This window comes from Rhea pennata, chromosome 3, assembly GCF_028389875.1.
Source record: "Rhea pennata isolate bPtePen1 chromosome 3, bPtePen1.pri, whole genome shotgun sequence".
NCBI classification, from domain to species: Eukaryota; Metazoa; Chordata; class Aves; order Rheiformes; family Rheidae; genus Rhea; species Rhea pennata.
In genome coordinates, this window is record NC_084665.1 from 90,463,951 (window position 1) to 90,475,732 (window position 11,782).

Below are 11,782 nucleotides of genomic sequence, written 5' to 3' on the forward strand. Positions count from 1 at the left end.
GGCTCTGCCCCGGCAAGCGCAGCTCCCGGAGCGCGAGGACGGCTGCGCCCGCCCCCACCGCGCGCACCCACCGCCCCCTCCCTGCCCTTCCTGCCCGCAGATGCGGCTCCATCCTCCGGCTGAGGCACCGGGTGCTGCTCAGCCAGCTGTGGGTGCTGTGCCGCGACGAGGCGGTGGCGGCGGCCAGCCCAGAGCACGACGAGGAGGTCTTTGGCCTTAAGACCAGCCAGACCCTCATCCTCGTCTGGACCACCGGCCTCTGCGTGGTCACCTTTGGGTGAGTCGCGGGACAGCTCCCAGGGCCTCACGGCTGCCTGTCCTGCCCCACGGGGCCCGGCCCTCTCCCCGGCACTCTCCCCGCACGGGCGAGAGCTCCGTGGGGCCCGTGTGGGTCCAGAGCAGCAGCGGCAGCAGCAGCCTGGGCTGAGGCTGTTTCTGCTCTGTGCTGCAGGTCGCAGGAGGTGAAGCAGCTCTGGCTCGACGCCATCCTCAGGTCGGCCCTGCTGGGGGTTCAAGCTGCCGCTGGGGCCAAGGGGGAGGGCGCGGAGCGCTCCCGAAGGAGCTGCCCGCGGACGTGCCCAAGGAGCGGTGGGGGAAAGGTGCACCCACGGCCACGCGCAGCTCCTGGCGCAGCAGCGGGAGCTGCTCTGCCTCGTGCTTGCAGATGAGCATGAGGCGCCGGGAGCCGCCAGCACAGCTCCTGCCGTGCGGGCATGGGGACCCCGCGCCGCTGCCGCGTGTCCCCATGGCGGGGAGGCCCATGGGCAGCAGGAGCGAGGCCGTTGCAGGGCTCGTGCTGCCAGGCAGCGCTGCTGGAGGCTGCGCAGGCTGCGGGGCCCTTGTCCGCGCTGCTGGGGCTGCCGGGAGGGAGAGCAGCCAGGGCCGGGGCTGACGGAGCTCTTTGCGCGCCCTTCCCTGTGCACAGGCAGAGCCAAGGAGCCCCGGGAGCCAGGGTCACCCGCCTGCCCTCCCTGCGGCTCCTCACCAAGGTGGTCGGCTTCTACGGCCCCGTAAGTGTCCGCACGGCCTCCGCTCCGCCCCGAGAGCCGCTTGGCTTTCCCACCCGACCACGCAACGGGTTGCTCACGGAGGCACCTTGCTCTCTCGCCCAGGAGGCGTCGCTGACGGCCAGGACCGTGGAGGCGCTCATTTTGGCAGAGGTGAGCAGCGGCTGCCTTTGCCTGGCCCTCGATGGCTGCGGCCAGGCGGTATCTCAGCACGGTGCGGGCGCCTCTCCCGGGTGTGCAAAGGGAGCCAAGGCCCCGGGCTGGGGCAGAGCGCGGCAATGCCGCCCAGCTGGAGCAGCGCGCTCGCGGCCTTGCTGCTGCGGGGCGGCTCGGTCGGCTGAAGCCCTTTCTTGCAGGCTGCAGCCAAGCAGTGCCCCCGGGCGGACCCTTCAGCCGTCGAAGAGGCACTTTGCTGCTCGGCTGGTGAGTGGGAAAAACAAAGCGGGGCGCTGCCTTCTTCCATCCTGCTTGCAAAGCGGCGCTTGTGCCAGGCTGCCTGACCTGCCACCAGCGGTGACACGCCGGAGCTCACGAGCCCCGCGGGCAGCCGCAGCTGCTCTTGCTCTCTCTCGCCATGCAAAACCTCGGTGCCTGTAAACGTGCTGCAGCACGTGGCGCTGCGCACAGGCGAAAGGCGCCTCAGGCCCATTTGCTGAAGCCGTGTTTGCTTTCCTCTTGCTTGCAGCAGACGGAGCCAAGGGAGGGCGGAAGGTGGCGATCTCATGGCCCCTGGCTTGGAGAGGAACCTCTGCCACCGGGGACTGCCCAGGGCAGCTAGGCTCCGGCCCCCAGCTGTCTCTCTTTGGGCAGCCTCTGGCCCTCATCTGCGGGCCAGGTGATGCCCTGCCCCAGCCAGTCCAGGTAAGCAAGCCTGGGGAGAGGGGTGTCCTGCAGGGATGCCTCCACTGCAGTGCCTGCAGTTCAGCATTCCCGCATGAGGCTGCACAGGAGACAGCGAGGGTACTGCCAGGGGACTCTGCGTGGAGCAAGAACGGCATGGTAAGCCGAGCCAAGCAGAGTGCAGCGACGAATCCAAGGCTGTCTGTTTGACAGGAGCTCCTGGACCTACTCTACGAGAGAGGCCCGGCCACCGAGGGCATTTTCCGGAAGGCGGCCAACGAGAAGGCACGCAGGGAGTTGAGGGAAGAGCTGGACAGAGGCACGCAGGTTGATCTGTCGAGCAAACCCGTGCACCTGCTGGCAGTGGTGCTGAAGGTGAGTTCTGCTGACTTGTAGCTGGGAGAGCCCAGGGCGACTCTGCGTGGGCCCATGCCAGGGCCTCGATCGACCTAGGAGGGACTCCGTGCTAAAACTTGCCCAAAGGCACCACACTCCAAGGCTCAGGCTAAGCACCCTTGGGCATTTTCCTGTGCCAGGGGATGGTCAGCTCCAGCAGCTGCACCTTTGAGAGCAGCTAGCTCAAAGCTAGCTGCCTCCCAGGGAGTCACCGAAGTCACGGGCGTGCTGCCTCTCTGCTCCCTGCTAGTGCCCAGAGCCTCACGTAGGTGCCTTGACCTTGCAGGACTTCCTGAGGAACATCCCCTGCAAACTCCTCGTGGCCGACCTCTATGACAAGTGGCTGCTAGCGCTGGAGAAGCCCAGCCTGCAGGAGAAAATTGCAGGCCTGAGAGAGTAAGTTTTGCCACCCGTCCCACCGCTGGGGCTCAAAGCAAGAAGCAGCAGCCCCTGCCGCCTGCACTCCTCCTCCTGTTTGTTTGCGTTCCCGCAGGGTGGCTGGCCTGCTGCCTCCAGCAAACCGCCTCTTGCTCCGGCGCTTGCTCTCTGTGCTCCACCACATCAGTGAAAGTGCAGAGAGCAACCGGATGGATGCCAGCAACCTGGCGATTTGCGTGGGGCCAAACATGCTCAGCCCCGACATGGACACCACGCTCCCGCTGGCCGTGCAGAAGGAGAGCAACGACAAGGTCTGTTGAATCCCGCACCCTGCTCCCCTCCCCTGAGCTGGGGCTGAGGCTGCCTTGCTCATAGACGGCCACGAGGCTCTGAGCTCTGGCTGCGGCTACACAAGGTTGCTGCCGCCGCTGCAGAAACGTCCCTCAGGAGCACAAAAGGCTGCTCACGTCGTTTGCAGCGCCTCGCACTGAACTCCGGGGCTTTCTGTGTGCAGGTGACGCTCTTGGTGGAGCTCCTCATCCACAACTGCGCAGCAGTATTTGGGGATGACGTTGCCTCGACCGAGGAGTCACGGGAGCACACAGCCAGCTCCACAGGTACGAGCACGGAGGGCTGCTTGTGCCATGCCAGGGCTGCTGCATCACTTTGTGTAACTGGATAGCAGCAGACATCTGTGGAAATGCCGAGAGGTGCAGAGGGTTCAGGAGGGTCTGGCAGGGTTTCCCTAGTGGAAGGCTTTCCAGTACTTCCATGCACAGGAACAAAGGTTTTGCCTTTGCGTCCCCTGCCAGGGGGGAGGGGACACGATGCTGCAGGGAAAGTGCCCTGACATCTTCCCATGGCCTCTAAAAGGTGCCTAACAGCTCACTCTCCCCACAAAACACCCAGGTGCTGCTCAGCAGAACAGTGCTGCCTGCAACAGCCCCGAGCCTGCAGCTGAAGGCAGCCCTGTGAACTGCCACCAGGAGCAGCAGCCCAAAGCAGCAAGTGCTTTGGGGAGCAGCACCTATCCCACCTGCCTCTCTGCCCCTCCGCTGACTAATCAGAAGAAGGAGGTCAGCAACATGCCCAGGAGCTTCTCAGAGGCAGACCTGTCCTGCCAGAGCAGCAGCCTGGAAGGCAGGAGATGGGATCCGGGGGCAGCCAAAAGAGAGGAGCCTTTTCCCAGTCAAGAGACAAAGTGCAGCGTGGAGAAGGGGGCTCTGGAAACAACGCCTTGCCATCCTGCAGGCACGCTTGTCAAATGGCACTCCCTCCCCACAATATCCTCCGGCTGCTCCCTGCAAAGCTCCTTTTCTCCTCTGATGGCTCGGTCTTCACCATCTCTTCACTAGTTTCACTCCCGAGCCCTCCCCCCCCCAAAAAAAAATCTTTCTGAAGAACGCCCAGGCTTTTCCCATCAAGCCCAAGGAGGACAGCCGCACACCTGGCAGACACATCAGGAAGCGCTGCAAGGCGTTCTCTTGTGCAAAACACAGCAAAGCGCTCAAAAAAGTCCCACATTCTGGAGACCTGGAAGACAGGTGGTTTCTGAGAGACTGCTCCTCAAGCAAAGGCAATCAGTTCTCCTGCAGAGCTGTCCAGGAGAAGAGGCCTGGCGAGAACAAGCCATTGCTGATGCTGTATCAGTAAAGGTCTTGTTCCAGCTCAGCAGAGGAAGTGTTTAGAGAGGTGGGTGTAGCAGAGGAATCCAGGAAGACCACTCACTTAGGAAGAGCCTCCTAAGACCTACCTGACCACTCAGGTTCCCTGCTACACTTCCAACCATGAAACCCACAGAGTCGAAGCAGGACGTTCTGCCAGGCTGCCCATGCACCACCCATGTGCAGGACTCAGCAGAGGCATCTCCAAGGCATCTCCAAGGGACAGAGTTTCTTCCCTGAAGGCTTTGGGGGTGGAATGTGCAACCCGCAAGGTTCCCCTTGGAAGAAACTTCCCCGTGAGTTTCCCAGTGACCCCCTGTGGGAGCTTATTGACCGAGAGACTTGTCAGAGTCCTGCCAAGAGGCGACAATCTGCGGCACCCGTTGGAAAGGAGACCGGAAACGGGTGCCAGAATGTCTATGAGCAGAGGTCCCAAACATTCCTGCCCCTTCGGTTCCAAAGCAATTGTGAGCTTGGTGAGGAACCTCGGCGTTGTGGAGACCACCCTTCTGTGGAGTCAGTATTCTAGCCAGAGCTCTGCATGATTTCTGAAGACCAGCTTTGCATGCAACTGTGAACCAAACCCCCTGGCAGTATTAAATGCTTTCCAAGAGGAAAAGTTGCCTGCCTCATCTCTGGCACTCTCCCTCCCTCCCTCCCTCCGTCCACGCGCACGTTTACTCCAGATAGGCTGAGGTGACCAGGGATGTAAGTGGGGATTATGGCAACAAGATGTGCCCTGTGGGAAGGGTGAGCCTCTCTGCTTTGCCTCTACACCCCGGCAAGGCTCCCAAACGAGCGACCCTCCCTTGCAGAACGTGCTCTTAGCTGCATCCCTCGCAAGGGCTGCTAAGGACTGAGCCCGTAAGTCAGGAGAGCAAGTGCAGTTGTGTGTGCGGGTTCCTACTGGAAAGCTACTGAGACGTGGCCGGCCTCGGCCACTGCGGGTAGCGCAAAAGACACCTCTGGCAAACGGGTCTTTCTCCCTCCAGTAGCGGTTAACGAGTGATGGGTCAAAGAAAGGAAACAACTCCTCAGAGAGGGCAGGGCAAACTGGGAGGGGACCTGTGGAGGGCTGCCATCCGGCCTCCCACGCGGTCCGTGAGGAGCTGCCCTGGGATGGCCAGACTAGAGCAGGGTTGCAGGTGCCACCTTGCAGGAGCGCCAAGCGAGCAGGGAAAGGAGGGAGAGGCAAAGCTGGTGCTGCAGCAGTAGCGACCAGAGAAGCTTGGGTGGAGTAAATGGAGGGCTCGTCCTGGCTGGCGGAGCTCAGAGCTGTGCAGATGGTGCTGGAGCAAGCGGCCTCTGGTGTGTGCGCACACTCAGGCGCTGCCTGGGCCGCTGCCAGCCGGGAGCTAGACAAGTGGGTGCAAAAGAACGGGCAAGGAAAAGGTAGAGACGCCAGGGGGAAGCAACCCTGGGAAGAGTTAGCACCTGGCTGAACCAAACAACAGCTGCGATGTGCGTGCCTCCAACCAGCAGGAAAGGGCAAAGGGGAGTCTGATGGCTCATCATTTGGCTACAGTTGATGTGTGGGCCACCTGGGAGGCAGAAGGGCTAGGCAAGCGGTGGCACATATGGCTGGGGCACCACAGGAGTCAGGAGCTATTTCCAGAGGCTGCAAGGAGGCGATGGCCTGAGGCAAAAGCGCTGCCCAGACAGGCTGTAGGCTCATGCCATTCTTGCCAAGCACTGGGACAGGAGCTGTCCAAAGGACAAGAGCCTGCCCATCTCAGCACAGGTAGGCTAGTGCAGGACACCTGGCAGTGAGATGATACTGGTGCCTTCAAGTGAACGCCTGGAGGCTGGAAACACCTCCTGGTGGGAGGAGAAATAGTTAGCAAGGTGCAGAACATGCCCTGCAACAAGTCTAGCGAGTGCAGCCGCTTTCCACCAGTGGTCTGCTCCTTGCAGACCTCTGCTTTGCCTGCACAGAGAAAGACAATGTGAGCATGGACCCTCTTTGGAGAGGAAGGATGTGCAGACTGGGCGTGCTTCCAAAGGAGTACGACGGGCTTTGCACTTACTGCCTCGCTCTCCAAGGAACGGCAGAGCCAGGAGAGGGGAGGGACTGCTAAAACTGCAGCTCCACAAGGGTGACTCCCTTAATTCCCCTGAGGGGGGATCCCCACTTAGTGTGGGAAGTGGCAAGTGGGCTGGAGAAGGGGCAGGCGCCAGGGGGAAATCCCCCAGCAAAGGGGTACTGCAGCAGTGCCCATCAATGGCCAGATCAGTGCCGCCGGACCGAAGGGAGGGAGCACTTGTTCCTGGCGCTCTACCTTGCACAGCCTCCCACCTCAGCGCTCCCTGCACAGCCTGCGGCTCTGCAATTGCAGCCCTCGGGACGCAGGGCACAGCCCTGGGCACTTCCTCCACGCCCCGAGGGAGACGCCTCTCTTTGCTCAGCTTTCCCCTCAGCCCTCCGCGGCTCCTTTCTCTGCCTCTCACTCTACTGTAGAAACCTGTGGCTTCACAGCTCACACGCAGCTGGCCACCTGTGTCTGGGCTTTACATGCCAGCTCTCTCTAGCACAGCTGCATCGGAGGTGAGCAAGGAACAGTGAGCAAGGTCATTCATGACCCCTGCAGAGCCCGGCACTCCAAGCAAGACAGGATGTTACGTGACACCGTGCTCGAATGCACAGAAACCCAGCAGTTCCAGGCACCAGACGTCATGGCGTTTGGGAAGTCTCTGGGGGTGTGAAAGAGAAGAGCAGTCCCTCTTCTCTCTAGGTGCCCATGCTGTATGGCCTTAAGGTAAAGCTTGGACACCTGTACAAAGGGCATGGCTTTCTCTCCACGGTCTGCTACTGCTCTGCCTCCCCGCGGCCGCAGAAAGGGCAATTCCTTCCCAGGCTGCAAGGGAAGCGCAGCTGCACAAGCACTGCCCTGCGGGCAGGCATCTGGAGTGCAAGGCAGAGCTCTGTGCGCCAAAAGCAGGCCAGCTGGTGACCCCCATCAAAGGCCACTATCACCTGTGTACAAGGAGCATGCCTCTAATTTCGGAAGCAGGCAGGCTCCTCTCCAAACTCCGGGACATCCGCTCGAACGGCAAAGTGCTCACCGATGTCCTTCCGCAAGAGGCAAACATTGTCTTCACGGCCAACCCTTCCCGGAAAGCCTCCTTCCTTTCTCACTTGTGAAAGGCTGCAGAAAGTTTGCCTGGGGGGAGCTGAGCACAGCTGGTTTGCCCAGGCTGCCCCTGTGCAGTGCACTGTGGGGCAGGGACTCCCAAGCCTGCACCATCCAAGCTGGCCCCACCAAGGCAGCCCAGCTGAGCGAGGGCGGTGCCGGGCTCCCCGCCAGCCCACCTGCCTCTCCGCACCGTGTCCCGCACCAGCCCCAGGGCCTCGCTCCCGAGTCTCCCGGAACAGGCAAGGCAGAGCCGCTATTTCCACATCGCCGTACAAACTGCTGCCCAAACCCTGCCGGGAGAGCAGCTTGGCTCGCTGACAAAGGCCGCGTTAACGAGGAGGCAGGGAGCTCCTTGCAGCCCCCGACATGAGGGCACAGACAAGGCGCAGGCCAGGGGGACAGCGTGTTTGGTAAGTGAGCACACGTCACCCTCCCCTTTGTGCCACCCCTTGCGTTGTCCAGGCCCTCTTTTGTATGTTAAAGTGTCCTTCAGGAGGAAGACAACCCATGTCCGGGGCTGCAGGAAATGCCACATGCACATCTTTGGGGACCAAACGGTGATGCCGTCACACCTGCTTCACTCTGGAGAAGCTCGTCTTGTTAGAGAAATACTGTGAGGAAAACCTTGCAAATAGTTCACAAGACTCAAGGACAAGAGAAAGAGAAAAACAGTACTGCAAAGGATAACCAGCTCCAGCTAAATAACCTGGATGAAGCCACAGCGCTTTGAAGAATGCGAGGAGTAGGTAAGGCAGAAAGAGCAGAGTAACACAGAAGTGACCTTAGGTTCATTAAGGCTTATTAACATATTAAACTTCACACCTCTAAATGAATAATGAGATGGAAATGACATGATAATGATGTTACCGCCTCTTCTTCGCCTCCTATGCTCATTAACAGGAATGTGAAAGCGCAAGCGCAGAGCGATTACCTGAGGTGATGAAGCTGTAACCAATAGTAAGATTTGTATAAAGTACTCCCTGAAAAGTGTGTACAAATCCAGAATGAGAGGGGGAGGAGGTGTGCTAGCTTTGTGGGTTTACCACCTAGCACCCATCTCTGTGCAGAAATGAAATAAACCAATATCTCGACCCTGTGTGTCTATTGGGTGCTTGCACACCGGGTAACAGAACCCACGTTTTGGGACAACAGTTTGGCGACCCAGATGGGACTTGCCAGAAGGCCTTGCCCGGATCATCTTGCCGTTCCCGACAGCGGACTGGATCGGATCGAGCTCCAGCGCGCACCGACCTCTTGATCGGGGAGTCCTCTGACCTCCCTCCCAAGTCGGGACGACCAGAGACTCAAAGGTGCAACGCCGACCAGAGATATTTGTGCCAGGGCGAAAGGGGGTGAATCTTTGGATTGGTGAGTTTAGAATTTACTTACTTCCACGGAAGAAGAGCTGAGAGTGCATAAAGGAATAAAGTCGCACGTAGACGCTCGACAAGGGTTGCCTTAAATTGACCAGAGGGGTCAGAGCTGAGTGCACACAAAGGTATGGGAAAAAAGGTATTTCTAGGTAATAAGGTTGGTATTTCTAGGTAACTGACATGGGATCAAGCCAGTCCAGGATTCCTCCCTGTAGCCCTTTGGGTTGTATTTTGGAACACTGCGATATCTTTGGTGGAGATCGGATGACAAAAAAAGAAAAGAATGAGAGGATATTGTAATCAGTGGTGGCCAATGTATAAGCTGGAATGTGATGAGCAATGGCCAAAAAATGGGACCTTGAACTATAACACTATGTTCCAGTTACTGCTGTTTTGTTGCCGGAAGGGGAAGTGGGATGAAATACCCTATGTGGAGGCTTTTATGCCACTACATAGGGAACCAGGAATTCAAAGGGAATGTGGACTTATAAGTGAAGAGGAATCTGTAATGGTTGCAGTAGGAAAGAAGGAGGAGAGCGGGTATTGTGCTAACAGAAAGATTCTGAACGGAGAGGAGCAGGAGGATGTACAACTACTGACAGTGCCCCCCTCTTGTGGAAATGATTCCGCCTCAGTTGAAGCATCGCCCCCCCCGCTAGAAAGCAAAGAGTCCAGCCCTGTTTCTGGCCGAACTAGGAGATGGAAACAACCTGTTATACAGGCTCCTTTGAGACAAGCAGTGGGACCAGAAGGGCTGCCAGTATTTGTACATGTTCCTTTTACAACCTCGGATTTACTAAACTGGAAGCAGTCTATTGGATCATATAGGGAAAATCCTGAGAAGCTGCAGCAGCTTTTGGAGACTATTATGATAACTCATAATCCTAACTGGGGAGATGTGCAGGCGCTGTTGAGTACTTCCCTGACGGGAGAAGAAAAGAGGCTGGTAACTGATAAGGCAAAAGAAGAGGGAGAGAGAAGGGACAGAAAGGGGGATCCTGAGGTCTATTTACCCACCAGAAAGGATCCAGAGTGGGATCCAAATAGGAGCGGGGGTAACGGCTATTGAGGCAGTATCAACAGCTAATTTTATACGGGGTTCGGTACGGGGTTCCGAAACCAAAGAGTGTATCAAAATTGTATGAAGTAATGCAAGGGCCTGAAGAAAATCCCTCGGCCTTTTGTGAAAGATTATGCGAAACAGCCAGAAAACAGACAGACCTGGATCCAAATGAGGAAACGAATCAAAGGCTGATTAATATGCTCTTCAGTGGCCAGTCAGCTCAGGATATTAGGAAGAAGCTACAGAAGGTAGATGGAGCTGGGCGAATGTATAGACATTCTCAGCTGATAGAAATAGCGTGTAAGGTATAAAAGAATCGAGATGAAAAGAGAACAAGAGAAACACAAAATCGAATGAAACTACAGGCTTCTATCCTGGCAGCTGTGCAGAGGAATGAATTCCAAGGCAGGGGCAGGGGCAGCAGAAGAGGTAACAGAGGAGGAAGAAGTGGAAGGGGAGGGAGGCCAGGAGGAGGCCTCCCTAGACCCCCTTTGGGTCCAAATCAATGTGCAGTTTGTAGACAGGAAGGGCACTGGAAAAAGGAATGTTCAAATCGAAGAAGGATAACAAAGCTACAGAGCCCAGCAAACACCGACCTAATTATGCTAGAGGAGTCAAATAGGGAATGAAGGGGACCGGGGGAGAAAATGAGAATTTCCTCAGCTGATGCCCTGGTTCCACTAAAGCTGCGGAATGAAACTATAGATTTTTTATTAGATAGTGGAGCTACTCATTCAGTGATAACTAGCTGTAAAGGACCCTTAAGTAAGACTACTACCACTATTGTTGGGGCTACGGGAAGGAAAGCTTTGAGGCCATTTTTGCAACCAATGGAGTGTACGATTGGAGGTACTAAATTGACTCAGGAATTTCTCCATATGCCAGAGTGTCCCCTCCCTTTATTAGGACGGGATTCGCTATGCAAACTGAATGCGCAGGTGACCTTTTCTGAGAGTTCCGTGCAGCTCCACAGCCCTCCAGAATCGGCACGGAGAGCACAAATCTGCCTTTTGGTGGGCTCAGCTCCAGACGATAACAGTGCAAGTATCCCTTCAAGTGTATTGGATGCGGTGATTCCCTTGGTTTGGGCCTCAGCAAAGCCAGGGAAAGCAAAAAACGCGACTCCGCTCAAAATAGAGCTCCAACGAGGAGCGAAGCCAGTTCAAGTGCATCAGTGCCCTGTCAAGCTAGAAGCACGTAGAGGATTGGAACCCCTAATTAATGCCTTCTTGCAATATGGCTTGCTTAGAGAGTGTCAGTCTGAATTCAACACACCCATCCTGCCGGTAAGGAAACCGCGCTCCCAAGAATATCGACTGGTCCAGGACCTAAGGGCACTGAACCAAATAACAAAAGATATCCATCCAACTGTGCCAAACCCATATACTCTTCTAGCCTCGGTGCCTGAGACTAGCAATTGTTTTACAGTGCTAGATTTAAAAGATGCTTTTTTCTGTATTCCTATAGAAGAACAAAGCCAGACAATTTTTGCCTTGGAATGGGAAAGTCCCACTACGAGGAGGAAGGAGCAGTTATGCTGGACGGTTCTTCCTCAAGCATTCAAGAACAGTCCTACCCTGTTTGGTGAGATCTTGGCCAAAGAACTAGCCCAATGGCAGGAAGGTAACAAAAATGTCACTCTTTTACAGTAGGTGCATGACATTTTGGTTGGAGCGGATTCAGAGCAAATATGTTTAGAGGCGACAGTGAGTCTGTTAAATTTTGGGGGACTTGCCGGGTATCGTGTTTCAAAGAAAAAGGCTCAGATTGCGAAGAAGGAAGCCCAATATCTTGGTTTTAAAATATCGAAAGGACAACGTGCACTAGGAGCGGAAAGAAAAGAGCCTATATGCCGAATTGCAGTACCCCACACGAAAAGACAGCTGAGGGGATTCTTGGGAATGGCAGGATTTTGCCGCATATGGAT

The 11,782-nt window shown here is 56.8% G+C and overlaps 1 pseudogene; it reads left to right on the plus strand.

Annotated features, from left to right (window-relative positions):
• Positions 1-713: 713 nt before the first annotated feature.
• On the plus strand, positions 714-4,867 carry LOC134138899 (T-cell activation Rho GTPase-activating protein-like; annotated as a pseudogene).
• Positions 4,868-11,782: the final 6,915 nt, after the last annotated feature.